The sequence below is a fragment of the Onychomys torridus genome, chromosome 14, assembly GCF_903995425.1.
Source record: "Onychomys torridus chromosome 14, mOncTor1.1, whole genome shotgun sequence".
NCBI classification, from domain to species: domain Eukaryota; kingdom Metazoa; phylum Chordata; class Mammalia; order Rodentia; family Cricetidae; genus Onychomys; species Onychomys torridus.
Window position 1 is genome coordinate 49,731,564 of NC_050456.1, and position 13,230 is coordinate 49,744,793.

Here is a 13,230-nt window from a genome sequence, read left to right on the forward strand (position 1 = left end):
CACGGACAGGCCCTTTTATCTGAGAGACTGTTCCAGCCCTACCTCCTGCAGCCTCCCCTTCCCACCTTACTAGCTTCCTTTCAGCTGTATGGCAAGTTACAGAGGCATTCTCTTTTCTAATCATCCCCAAAGCATAACCACTATTTCCCATGCAGCTCTTTGGGAGAGTTTATCTCTGCATCCACTAAAGGATAGATTAGAAATGAGGCTCTGGCTTTGCGGATGGCTTGAGGATTTCCTACACAGGCCTCTGGCAAGTTCTCCCTATATCCAAGGCTGCCTGCCTGAATTCTATAGCCTGCTAAGTAGACCTATGATCCCCTGGCAACTATTCTTCCAGCTGGCATTTTTATCTCTCCAACTTGTGGTTACAATATGGTGCTACATTGATGTTTATTCCAAATTGCAATGATTTCAAGACCCTCAGCTGTTCAAACAGTAAGTCCTCTTGTTCCTTACTTTAAGGAGACTTAGACACGTCCACAAACAGGTCACACCTTTCCGCTCTGCCCAAGGGACACTTTGCTGGCTGTGCTATCATGAGAATGCATAGGTATATGCCAGAGGAACTACTTACAGCCACTGCTAAAGCTGTTGATTCAGGTGCCAGAGTGGCCTGGACTTCATGCCGAGGTGGAGACAGGGCTCTACATCATTTCTGTGTCTCTTTGTCACGTAGGCTGAGACAGCTCTGTGGGTGCTCAGAGTCTCTCAATGGGTCTTTAATCTTTTCAACACCCCTTTAGCCTTCTATACCTCCCACTTTGCCCAGAATCTCATCCATGTGTCTCCTTCCCATGTAAACAATACTGTTTATTTCTGAATTCTCCAAACTGCAGGGCTCAGTCCCTGTTCAGAACCCAGCTAGACTGTGGGATCAACCTCAGTTATGGTCATTCGTGCTGACTAAACTCTTCGTCTCCCAGGTGTGAAACACACTTTACGTATTGCTGGGAGTAAAACACAATGATGGTAGGATAGAGCATGGTGCCTCGGGGACAAGCGATGCTGCCCAGCATTGCCAGCAGTCTGGATGTTCACTGGCACAGTAGGTATTTCTTAGCAATGCTCCGGGGAGTCTTGGAACACATCACTGGGCAGCGTTTGCTGTGGTTCTCAGGATAACCTTGTAAGGAGCCCTAGCCATGGTTGAAAAAGCTGTTCCTGCCAACTGGTGAGATAGTGCCAGTTTAGCAATTCCTATTGCCAGGTGTGTGCCATAAGGATGAAGGGCAGAGCACTTAGAACCAAGCAGGCCCCCAGGAACGTCTTCATTGTCCTCTTGGTCTCTACACCCCACAGTGCCAAGTACTCCCTTATGTAATCCACAATCTCTTGGATGACTCCAAGTACGTGACCGCCCCGTGGCTCCCTGCTCATACTATCCACTGAATCTTTGCTTTCCCCCAGTGCTAATGGTCTCATGGGATTAGAAAAACCTAGGTCCTGGGTCCTGGAGAGACCTCTATTTATTTGATTTGAAACAAAGAGTTTTTATTTATGCTGCTGGAAGAGTCTGAGGGACGAGGAGGGGTGGGCACATGGCTTTCGGCAGCTCTTGTTTCTTGAGTTCTGTTGGATGGTGTTTAGTGACTGGGGATTTTAACTAGGTAGTTAGTGATTGGGGATTGTGACCCGGAAACAAAAATAAACGCTTCCCTTCTGTGATGAAAAGGTTTGATGCTCTTGGTGCACAGGGAAGACTGAAACCCAAAGAGAGTGGAAGCCGTGAGACTCTACTCACCCAATAAAAGGCAGGCTGATAGCATCCCACTGTTCTCTTCCTGGCCTCCTGGAAGCCCCACAGGGAATGATGGAAGCATTGTCTAGGAGGCAGCAGACCCTTCCCCTGCAGACAGCCGCTTAGTTTCTAGAGCTCCAGGCTTCGGACTCCTCCTGGAACATTTGCGTTTGAGCCTGAGGTATCCAGCTCCAGGGAAGAAGGCAGGTAACTGGGCTCCAAAAGTCAGACTGAGTCCCAGGCATTACCTGCTGTGGTGAGGCCACAGTTCTGGGAGGTTGCCCATGGCTTCAGGTTTGCCATGCATGTTACCCGTGACACCTAGCCACTTGGAGAGCCTAAGTACACTCCCTTATTTTCGTCTCTCCCTTGTTATTTTCCCTGGCCCTGCTGGATGTTTCTAGAACTCAGGTCTAATCCGGCCCCCACTTTCCTTCCGTGACTGTCAGTTGTTTAAAGGTGAAATAAAGAAAAAGGGCGGCTTTGGGCTTTTAGGACCCTGTACAATGAACGTCATGTTCAACACGGCTCTAGAGTCTTACTTCTTCCACACAAGGTCGTTTCTGAATTGTAGCTTGAAATCAGCTTGCTCTTCACTTCCTTGTATTCATTCCTTGAGGTGTTTTGACAATCCTGTCTACTTGTAGAACCCCTTCACGACCCAGGTTACAGCCCCCTCCCTAAGAAATCCTCCCAGATCTTTCCAGCTTGAATTCATCTCTCACTGGTGACCCTTCAGAACCCAGGTAGCTAGCTGTTTCGTCCCCAGCCCTCAGCACAGCCGTGGGATGTCATGGATACCTAGCAATTCTTTTGCAGACCGGATACCTCCTTCTCCTCTTCCCTCTCCCCGCCGTCTTCTCTTTTGGGATAATTAGCTGGGGTCTTGGATCTCCATTTCACACATTGTTTCCTTTGGTCTGCTTGAGACCTGGGCTCTGCCTCCTAGACGCTGGTTTCGAAAATGCAGTTCCCATGGAGTTGGCGGCACCCATTCGGTCTTTGCAAGTAGATTAGCTTTTGGGCCCAGAGCCTATGTTCTTGTTTATTTCATAATCCCCAGTGTACCTAGTGTGATGCCTTGTGACTAAAGGATATGCATGGAGAAGTTTAGAAGCTTCTCTGAGTATGGATGGTAGGGGCAGGGCCTCTGAGGGGCCTTTCAAAGCCAACATTCTAAGGAATTATTTTTAGTTTTGTGTTTTTCTTCTTTTTGTTTATTGACATATAAGTTACCTGCAGTGCAGTCTTCATTTTTAGGCATGCCATTCTGTGAATTTTAATAAATCCATAGTTGTATAACAACCATCACTAGAGAGAGAGAGAGAGAGAGCGCGAGCGAGCATTTCCACGCTCCTCCCCTTCCAGGCCCCGGTAATCACTGATCCGATTTCTGTCTGTTTAGTTTGGCCTTTTCCAGAACATCATAGGAATAGAATCATTTGCTATGTAGATTTTGAGTCTGGCTTATTTCACTTAGAATGATAATTCGTTGGAAATTTGATGACCTACACTATATGTGTACTGCCTTTGTGGCTGGCATAGGATGTGGGTCTTGGGGTACAGATGTGGTAGATATAAGTTGAAACATGGTTGAGCCCCACATCATCCTCCCTGGTGGCACCTGGTGAACGTGTCTTCTTCCTTGGTTTTGGCTGGTCATCTCATGGCTCTGGATGGTCGCAGCGGAGAAGGAGGGAAGCTGGCTATGTGGGTGAAGTGACCATTAAATTCTTCCCTTGGGGAGGGGGTGGTGGTGGGGTGACAAAGGTCAGGCCTCTCCTGGCTAAAACAACAGAAGTGGTTCCAGCTGCCCCACAGCTGGAGGGGTGTGTGTGTGTGTGTGTGTGTGTGTGTGTGTGTGTGTCTGCTTTCCCTCAGCAGTGTGAAAAGCCCTTTAATGGGGGGTATGCTGTTGTCAGGCCGGTGGTGGAGGTGTGCTGAGGAAGAGCAGACCAGCATGTTGCCAGGCCCCCCTTCCCTCTGACCTCCCTTATCTCCACTCCTCCATCTCCACCAGCCTCACTCTGAAGCTGCCGGCCAGGGCCCTCCTGAGCACCTGTGTAAATGCAGTGGTCACAGGGTCAGGGAAGGGTGAGCCGGCTCAAGTGGGGATGTGGATTTTAATGCAGATGACAGATCTGACAGTGGGTAGGTGAGTGACTTTAACGGGAAACTGCTCTTTGTCTCAATGATGAGGCCTGCCTGGGAGGAAAAGGCCAAGGTCTGCTGTTACAGATGGTAAAGCAAGTGGCAACAGGCAGTTGATCCCTTGGCTGCAGTGGTCCAGAGCAGCTGGTTCACACTTTGAGAATTTTGTACAATGTGTTTTGGTCATGCTCACCCCCTCCCTCAATTTTCTTCTTTACCCACATAACTTTGGGTTCTATCTCTCTCTCTCTCTTTTTTTAAAGCCTATCATTCCAATTTGTGTTGGGTATACACGCTTGGACGTGTGGTTTTTCACTGGAGTGGGGCCCACCCACTAGGAACTACACTCTTAAAAGCAAAACAAAACTGACTCTCCTCTTCCAGTAGCCATTGATTGCCAATAACTCTTCAGCTAGCGGCGTAACTGTGCCCACCCCATTTCTTCATGCCGGGGTTTGGTCTGGCTTGAGTCTGCACAAATCTTGTGCACACTGTCACAACTCTCGGGAGTTTGTATGTGCAACTGCCCTGCTGTGTCCAGAACACAGTTTCCTTATACCCACCCCCTACTTCTGGCTTTTATATTCATTCCATCCCCTCTTCTGTAATGATTGTGGAGCCTTGGGAGGAGGGAGTTTGATTGAAATGCCCCATTTAGGGTTCAGCTCTCACTGCAGTGTCATTAGACGCGAGTCTCCATGCTAATCACTGTCTACCGCAAATAGAAGCGTCTCCAATGAAGGTTGAGAAATGTGCTAATCTATGGGTATAGCTCCTATGCCATTGGGAGTCAGCCTAATACTATGTCCACTTAGCGGGATAATAGTGGTAGGTTCTCTTCTAGGGCCTCTGACTGTCTAGATTCAGGCCTGATGGTGCTGCCAGGCATGGCTTTCATCTTGTTAGCAGGACTTCAATGCAGTTAGAAGGTGTTTGGCCACTCCCATAATGTTCATGCCACTTTCACACCAGTGGGCATGTCCTGCCAGCTGTTATTGTAGTTTGCAGGGTTCCTCGTTGGACGAGACTGATGATTAGTTTTGCCCTCTGGTCGCATGCCTCGTACCTTTCCACACTGTGAAAGCTAGCCAGTAGGGATGAAGCTTCCAGGTGAGTACAGTTGATTTCTCCATGTTCTATGACTCAAGTGTGTAGTGTCTTCAGCTGTCAAGTTCTGGAGGAAGGGCAATAGCAGTAGCTTATAATATTGGGGGGGGGGAGGCTATGGGAGCTTACTTGCCAACAGCTTTAAAAGAGGCAACTCGTTCCTAGAATTGGTAGCCTATGTTGTCTGGTAGGGGCATTGTTGCCCTTTTATAGGGTGACTTCATTTTAGTGCTCCCCCCCTCCCCCTCTCTCTATACATGCATATATATATATATATATATATATATATATATATATATATATGTGTGTGTGTGTGTGTGTGTGTGTGTGTGTGTGTATGGACATGTGTATATGTATATCTATGCTTCCATAGTAGTAGGTGTCTCTGTCTTCCCTTTTTGACCCTGGCATTTGCTACACAACAGGACCATTTTCTCTTTTGGTAGCAAATTTACTACCAAGAAATGCTAAAATCTTGAGGTGAGCTTTGAGGAAAATATTCCCCTCTTAGGGAAGCTCTTTTCCCTTCCAGAGCCCTGCCTTCCTCTCTCTGATCAAGAGCTCAGCATGGCCCTTGTCCCTTGGCCTGCCTCTGACATCCCTATGCTGAGGGTGGCAGTGGCGTGAGGTGAGAGACTCTGGGCTACTAACATCAGACCTAGAGGGCTCTGTCACGGGACTGGCTGAGTTCTCTTGTGTGTGGTCTCCTCCCCATTCATCCACTTGGTGAATGTTTTGGTAAGGCCTGTTTGGGGCGAGGTTCCCACTGGATACTGGGCATCCAGTGGTGTGATACCCAGATCTTTGGTTCTGCATGTGGGGAGCTTTCAACCTAGTGTGCAAGAAAAGTGCGATTAAGTCGATCATTTAATCATAGGCCAGAGTGAAAAGTAAGAGGGCAGTATGGAGGCTTGCCCCCAGGCAGCAGCATTTCTACTGGGAGAAGAGGAGGACGTGGGAGTCTGTGAGGTGGAGGCACGTTCCCTGGAGGATGCTCAGCATGTGCAGAGTCCCGAGGCAGGAAGGAGCAATCCAGCTGTGCTATAGAATTGTGATGGGCTCCTCATTTATCCAGCAAAGGGTTTTTCACCTTCCCTTCCTCCCAGGAAGGCAAACTGGGCATTTGCAGATGCAGATAATTCACAGTTAATGACAACACTGCATTTGTGGAAAAATGAATTCAGTGCATCAAAAAAAAAAAACAACAAACAAACAAACAAACAAAAAAACTGACTGAAAAAGGAATCTCTTTTATCATGTGGCAGTTGTTCTCAGTCAAATGCACGTGCACAGCAGCTGTCAGAGAAGCCAGCGTGCCAATGACGTGGGCCACACAGCTGTCAGTTTTCCACCTTGACATACGCTCATCTCAGGCTCAGCACCAGAGATGCCTTAGGTTCCAGTCCAACTTGAAGGTGACATGTCTCACGTCCGTGCAGAGACTTCCCCCAGGTCTCTTTGAAGAGGGTGAGGCCATGCTCAGGGAGCCTGAATGTCACAATCACAATGACTACTTTTGGGACAGGCACATGATCTCAGCCACAATGGCATACACCTTCTTTGCAGTGACTTGTGAACTTTCCTTTTCCTTAAATTTGGGGGGGAAGAACACTGTTTTGTTATGAACGTCCTTACCTGTAACAGAAAGGAAAGAATGGTCTGTACATTTAAAAGCTTTAAACTTTAGGTTAAACAAGAAGCATCTCTTTTTACAGTAAGTCATAGGAAGGTAGCAGCTCCTGCTTTTTTCTTCCTCCTCCTCTTCCTTCCTTCCTTATTTCCTTCCTTCCTTCCTTCCTTCCTTCCTTCCTTCCTTCCTTCCTTCCTTCTTCCTCTTCTTTTCCTTCTTCTGGAAAGTGTTTCTTTGAGGCTTCTAGTCCCAGAGGATTAGAGTCCATGGCCATTATGGGGAGCAGGGCGGCAGGTAGGCATGGCACTGGACAGTAGGTGAGAGCTTATGTCTGATCCACAAGCACGAGATAGAGAGAGATCGAGATAGGGATAGGGATAGAGAGAGACAGACAGACAGATAGACAGATGGAAAGACATGTGGCATAGCACAAGTCTTTTGAAACCTCAAAGTCCTCTCTTAGTGACACCCCTCCTCCAGCAAGGCCACACATGGAAGGAGTTTCTTATCTATGACATTTTAGGTTACCGCTTGATGATGATCTGTTTTTTTCTTCAGACCTGCACTGAGCAACTGCTTTGGGTTAGACATTGTGTTCTGCCTTACATATATAAAGAGAAGTAAGACTCAGTCTTTTATAGATATGTAAGCTGATAAATGATCATGTAATATGTTGAGGGTTTTTGGTAGACAATGAACACAGTGTAGTAAGAACTCCAAGGATGCTATGAAAGCATTTAATATTTAAATTTGTATTTGATTAAAATCTATTTATTAATATATGTGGGATGGGCTGTGCCTATGGAGGTCAGAGAACAAGCACCCCATGGAGTTCTTCTCTCCTTCCATCATGTGGGTTCCAGAGATTGACAGGTCATCAGGCGTGGCAGCAAGTGCCTGCTTAGCTCTCTCTCTCTTTCTTTTTAATTAAAAATGTTTTAATTCATTTTACATACCAACCACAGATCCCCCTCTCATCCCACCTCCCATCCTCCCACCTCCACCTAACCGCCCCCCTAACTCCTCCCCTCCTCCAAAAGGATAAGTTCTCCCATGGGGGGATAGCCAAGCCTGGTACGTTCGGTTGAGGCAGGCCCGCTGCCTAGCTCTCTTACCATTCCATGCTTGAGGCTTAGATGATCACCTCCGCGGCAGTGTGGAACTGGGACTTAAATGGGAAAGGGAGACTGGAGTCAGAGAGCCAAACAGGTAAAGGACGGAATGAGTCCTGATGGATAAGGGAGTGCTAGCCGACCCTCTGCTATTCCAGACATCCCAGGTCCGGCCAGCAAGCAGAACCACAGCACGCGTTCCAGCATGGGCCCAGCTCCTGGTCAAATGCAGTCAAGCTCACTACCTTGGCTGCTACTATGTGCGCATGTGGAGCAGAAGAACCTCCCAGCTGAGCCCTGCCAGCCTGCAGAGCCATGAGAAACAAATTGTTCAAAGCTATTAAACTCAGGGGTGGTTTGTTGTCTAACAATAGAAAAAAAATGAAAGGAAAAAGGAGCAGTGATGTATGTGAATTCAGGGGGAAAAAGCCTCACATTAGTTTGGATTTAGTTTGTGATTTTTGAGTATGCAATTACAAAGAGAAGCATCATTCCTACTCTATAATGCAGGCTTCTTTCTCCCAAACCCACTGACTAGGTTGTTTAGTAGGCTTCTGATACTTCCTTATCAGCTGACAAAAGTAGAAAAATATATTTGTTATTAGATAAATGTCTGTTTAAAAATTTAGTTGGGGTATGAGGCTGGAGAGAGCTCAGTGGTTAAGAATGCTTGCTGTTTTTCCATAGGAACCACATTTAGTTCCCAGAACCCACAATGGGCAACTCACAATTGCCTGTAACTCCTATGCCAGATGAACTGATGTCCTCTTCTGACCTCTGTGGGCACCTGCACACACACACACACACACACACACACACACACACACGTGGACTCACATACACCACAATGATGAGAAAATAATAACATAGCAGGTGGAAGTTAAGGCTGGAGAATGGTTTGTATTAGGAAGAATTGAACATCTCCCCGATTGAGCCTTGGGCTGGCTCTGTTGTTTACTACATTGTCATGAAAACTTGGCAGCCAGTCAAATCCGACTCAGCTTGTGGTGTTGGGGTGGTCTCTTCGGGCAGAAGCTGCAGCAGGGTTTTTCACTCTGCTCTGCTGGAGACCAAAAGGCAGTGACCAGGATATGTGCATTTCAGACGGAAGGGATGGCTGGTTTGGCCTTGGTTTTTGTCTGCTCCTGTTTCCTCTCTGTGGCAGAGGCAGACCCTGGGGAGTGGCTTTTCTAATGGGAGGATAACTTGTTTATATGGATGTCAAGTGTCTGTCCCACTTTGCAAATGTGAGCACAACACAAAGTGTTCGGAATTATCCAGTCCCCAGGGAGAAGGGGTGGGAGAGACAATTCCAGCTGCACAATTGCCCGGCCCCTTTGTTTGGTTTCTATATTATGCAATCATATTTAACATCATTATTATTTTGCTTTTCTTGTCTCTTGGTTAGGAAGGAGTTTGTTTTTTTTTTTTTTTTTAAATGTAGTTTTCATCCTTAAGGGAAATGACTAAGCGTGTGGATCATTGAAGAGAATAATTGGCACTGCTCCCATCACCAAACATCCCTGCCAATCATGGGTGCTCTAGTTCTTCTGAGTTGTATCTGTGTGCTGTGAGCACTGACCATAAACATTCAATGATTCTAGCCTGTACCCTACCGTGACCTGTAAGATGGAAGACAAAACTACCCTTGAGACTTCATTTGGACTATGACAAACCTGAGTTACTGTCCATTTTCGGGATGCAGAAATTATTCTCAAGATCTCTTTGCTTTAGTTCAAGAAGTCTTAGCCCGGCTCTAGGAAGAACTCACTTGAGGTTGGATATGATCGTGCAAACTTAAGAGGCTAGAGCAGGGAGAGTGCAAGGTCAAGGCCAGACTGGGTAACATAGTCAGACCCTGTCTCAGGAAACACAAGCACAAACTCAGGGAAGGACCATCCCCCCCCCCCCCCCCCTTCTTCTCTTCCTCCTCCCCTTCCCCCTTCTCCTCCTCCTCCTCCCCCTCCTGGTTTATTTACTTCATGGCTGGGCTATTACAGATGGTAGCTACTATTCACACATAGACATCTGAAATTAAACACAGCGACATGTCTGGTCCCTTAATCGCATTTGCTATATAACCATGTGTGTTTTGTGGCCATTGTATGAGACCGCATGGACACAGCATTGGTCATCAGGAAAAGGGCTTTGGAACCGTGTGGCTCTGTAGTATTGCAAGCTTCTAGGATCACACCCTGTCTTCGTGTCCCTGCTCACATGTTGTGTGGTAGCTGCTTGCCAGGCGTCTTATTCTAGAGCTCACCGTGAGCGGTGTCTGTGCTGGGCATGTTGCTTTTTCAGCTAGTGTCCTCCCTCCTCTTACCTCAGCTTCCTGGCTACAGAGTAGAGGGGAGGGCCACCTTGTTCCGCATATTCCAGGATGAAGGCTGATCTCTTCTGCGAGGGCAGAGGTACCCGACTAAAGCCCCGTTTTATAAAGCTCAGCTTGTGTTTTGAAAGCAGTCACAAATACACACAGTTCCCAAAACACACAAAAAATGAGGGTCTGTAGTCGATTGGAGATGGTCTTCAGCCGCGGGCCTGTGCTGTCCGTGAAGTTTTTATGGTACCCCAGGGGCCAGTAAATTTGAGACAGGCATCTTGTGGGAGCCCTTCTTACATGGAGACCACCTCCGTGGCGGGAAGGTGGGGCTCCGAGGCTCTGTAACCTATCTGTCTGCAGACAGAGCGCTCCCCTTGTTGTCAGGCTGGTCTCTGGCACAGCTGCCCCGAGTCTCTTTTGGCTCAGAACAAGTCCTTTCCAAGCTGAATTTATGACCTGCAGTTCAATGCCACGGTGACGCTGGTAGCTGTCCTCTGTGAGCAGCGGAGCAGACAAGGCAACCTCTGCTGGTTGAAAAAGAAACTTTGTCTCTCCCTTGATGTGTTCTCTTAAGAAGAAAACCACACTGTTTAAATTTCAAAGATGAGCAAAAGCCTACATGTGATTGAGGCGCTGTTAGCTTAGTTTGATCTTCACAGGGATACAAGGCGGGGCATATTAGTACCCTCATTGTTTCAGATGAGAAAACATTGTCGCCAGGAAACATAGGCAACTCCCCTAAGACTCCACAGTGTCTGTGTGGGTGCTGGAGTCGGTGCCCATGATCTGCCTCCATGCTCCCAACTGCCAGGCCACACTGCTGCTCATGCTACAGACCAACACAGTACACCGGAACACCCACCCTGCCGCAAAAATCTGGCTCCACATCAGGAGCTAAGAGCCTGAGATGAGACAACCCTGCCCTCAATAGCCTTCTGTTCTGAGGTGGCATCAAGACAGGGAGCTCTGGGCCACCTCTGCCTGCTGTATTGCCATGGAGAGGTTAGAGGAAAAGACATAGGTAGAGGAAGTCAGAGCTCAGAGCCTGGTGATAGGAATCTGGGAGGGAGGCTAGGCCTTTAACTACTATACAATTCAGTTCTGAGGTCATTCCATGTGAGGAGTACCCCTAATGGCTACATTCCTTCCACAAATAGTCAAACAGTCCAGCACTGTGCTTAGATGCTCAGATGCATTTCCAAGCAAAAACAGTTTAAACCCTTCTTGTCTTGGAGCTCCAAGTTGGGGATTCCATTGTCAATCCAGTTGCACAAATAAATTCATCATCTCCGACCACGTAGGAAGCATGAGTTGTGAGAGAGAGCGATGGGGGACTGTCCTTGCCTGTGAGAATCGGAGAAGCCTCTGGAAAAAGAAGGTGGAGCCCAAAGGCAGAGCAGGGTGTGAGCAGATGGAGGAGGGGCACATCCGGAGGCCTGGGGTAAAATGGAGCTGGCTAGGGGATCAGAGAGGCGGGGTAAGCAAGCAGGGGTAAATAAGGGGTACAAGATGCCAGCACTGAGGCCAGGGAGGGGCCTGGGTCACATACGGTCTACCTGGAACACCTTTGATCTGTCCCAGTGGCAGTTGGACGCCTCAAGGGCTCTAAGCAGAGATCCAGGGCTGAGGGTGATTTGCAGAGTCCAATGCTCCCTCCATTCCCATTAAGGCACCCTCAGTGTGGCCACCATAGGCCTGGGAGAGGCCAAACCACACTGACCCTCCTCACTGTTACCTTCCTGCACTGAGAATCCTTCCCTAGTACAGGATCATGGTGGGACTTTGTAGCTGGGGTGTGCTCTGTGAAATAATGGACACCCTGGGGGTCTTCAAATGTGTGTGGTGGGCGGTTGTTTCCAGCATTTCGTTTTTTGTGGTTCTGTGAAAGTGTTATCAGGCTCTTCTCTGTTGGCTTCACACAGTGGAACTTCAGCACATCCGAGATAATCCTGTACTTGTACCTTCTGCAGCTGCTCGCCTGGTGCAATTATACTGTCGACACCAACAGGGCCTGAAGCCACTTGTATGCTCATGACCTGGTGGCCAGGCATCATGCCTTCACATCCCACTGAGAGAGCTTACAGAAGTGGTTCTCAACCTATGGGTCATGACCCCTTGGGGGGTTGCACATCAGATATCCTGCCTATCAGATGTTTACATTTCGATTCATAACAGTAGCAAAATTACAGTTATGGAGTAGCAACGAAATAATTTTATGGTGTGTGTGGGGGTCACCACTACATGAGGAACTGTATTAAAGGGCCACATGCATTAGGAAGTTTGAAGACCACTGGACTACATACAGTGTCTGCCCAGGGCTCTGCTATGGGTCCCGCTCCAGGCCCAGATGGCTTCACCAGGGGCCACTTGGTAGAAAGAAGTTCATAGGATGTACTTGGGCAATTACAGCCATCAACACTGACAAAGGGGTCTCTGGTTTGATGAGTCTGGAAGATTCATTGTCAAATATGCTTCTTAGTGGCAAAACCCACAAAATGTACTGGCTCTAAACAGTGGATTAGCAGGGCCAGTTCCAGTTCTGTTTTAGGACTTGGGCTCAGCTGGGTAGTCCTTCTCATTTTTATCTCTGAGGGTTGCAGTCAGTCGTCAGCTGGATCACAATGATCACAAGGATTTTTTTTCCCTCACACTTCCTGTGCCTGGGATCTCCTTTTCTCCCTGTGCTTTCCTCATGTGCTGACCATAGAAGCATGATAGCTGTAAGAACCTAGCTTTATGACATAGTGAAGCCTCCGAACATCACTTCCACAGGTTTTAACTGGTCAAATACATAACCGAGAGCCGGGCGGCTTTAGATTTGATCCCACAGCTCAACAGGAGAAGTGGTGACTGGCTTGTAGTTATCTTTCAGTCACTGCAGGACTTGGAGGGTCACGGCACATAAGGGTTTGTTGAAGGTGTCTGAGAATTCTGATCTGAAAGAATTCTGTGTGACTCAGTGTTTCCCAAGCTGATTATTACCGTTGCCGGTTTTGAAATCAGGAAATAATTTTCTTACAGAAATTCACTTAGTTTTTATGTATTCCCTTAGAGAGCAATGGGCAGGAGATAGGTTTGGGGTTTAATGCTATCATTTAATACATAAAGCTTTCCGCACAGAAATTGGAGGCTGAGTTCTTGTTTTAAGGGAAGTCTAAGTAGTGGT

At 47.7% G+C, this 13,230-nt stretch overlaps 1 protein-coding gene across 3 annotated transcripts in view; it reads left to right on the top strand.

Moving 5' to 3' along the window:
* Smoc1 (SPARC related modular calcium binding 1) overlaps nt 1-13,230 on the top strand; it is a 166,227-nt gene that overhangs the window by 69,672 nt on the left and 83,325 nt on the right. The gene's annotated exons all lie outside the window — the stretch shown is intronic.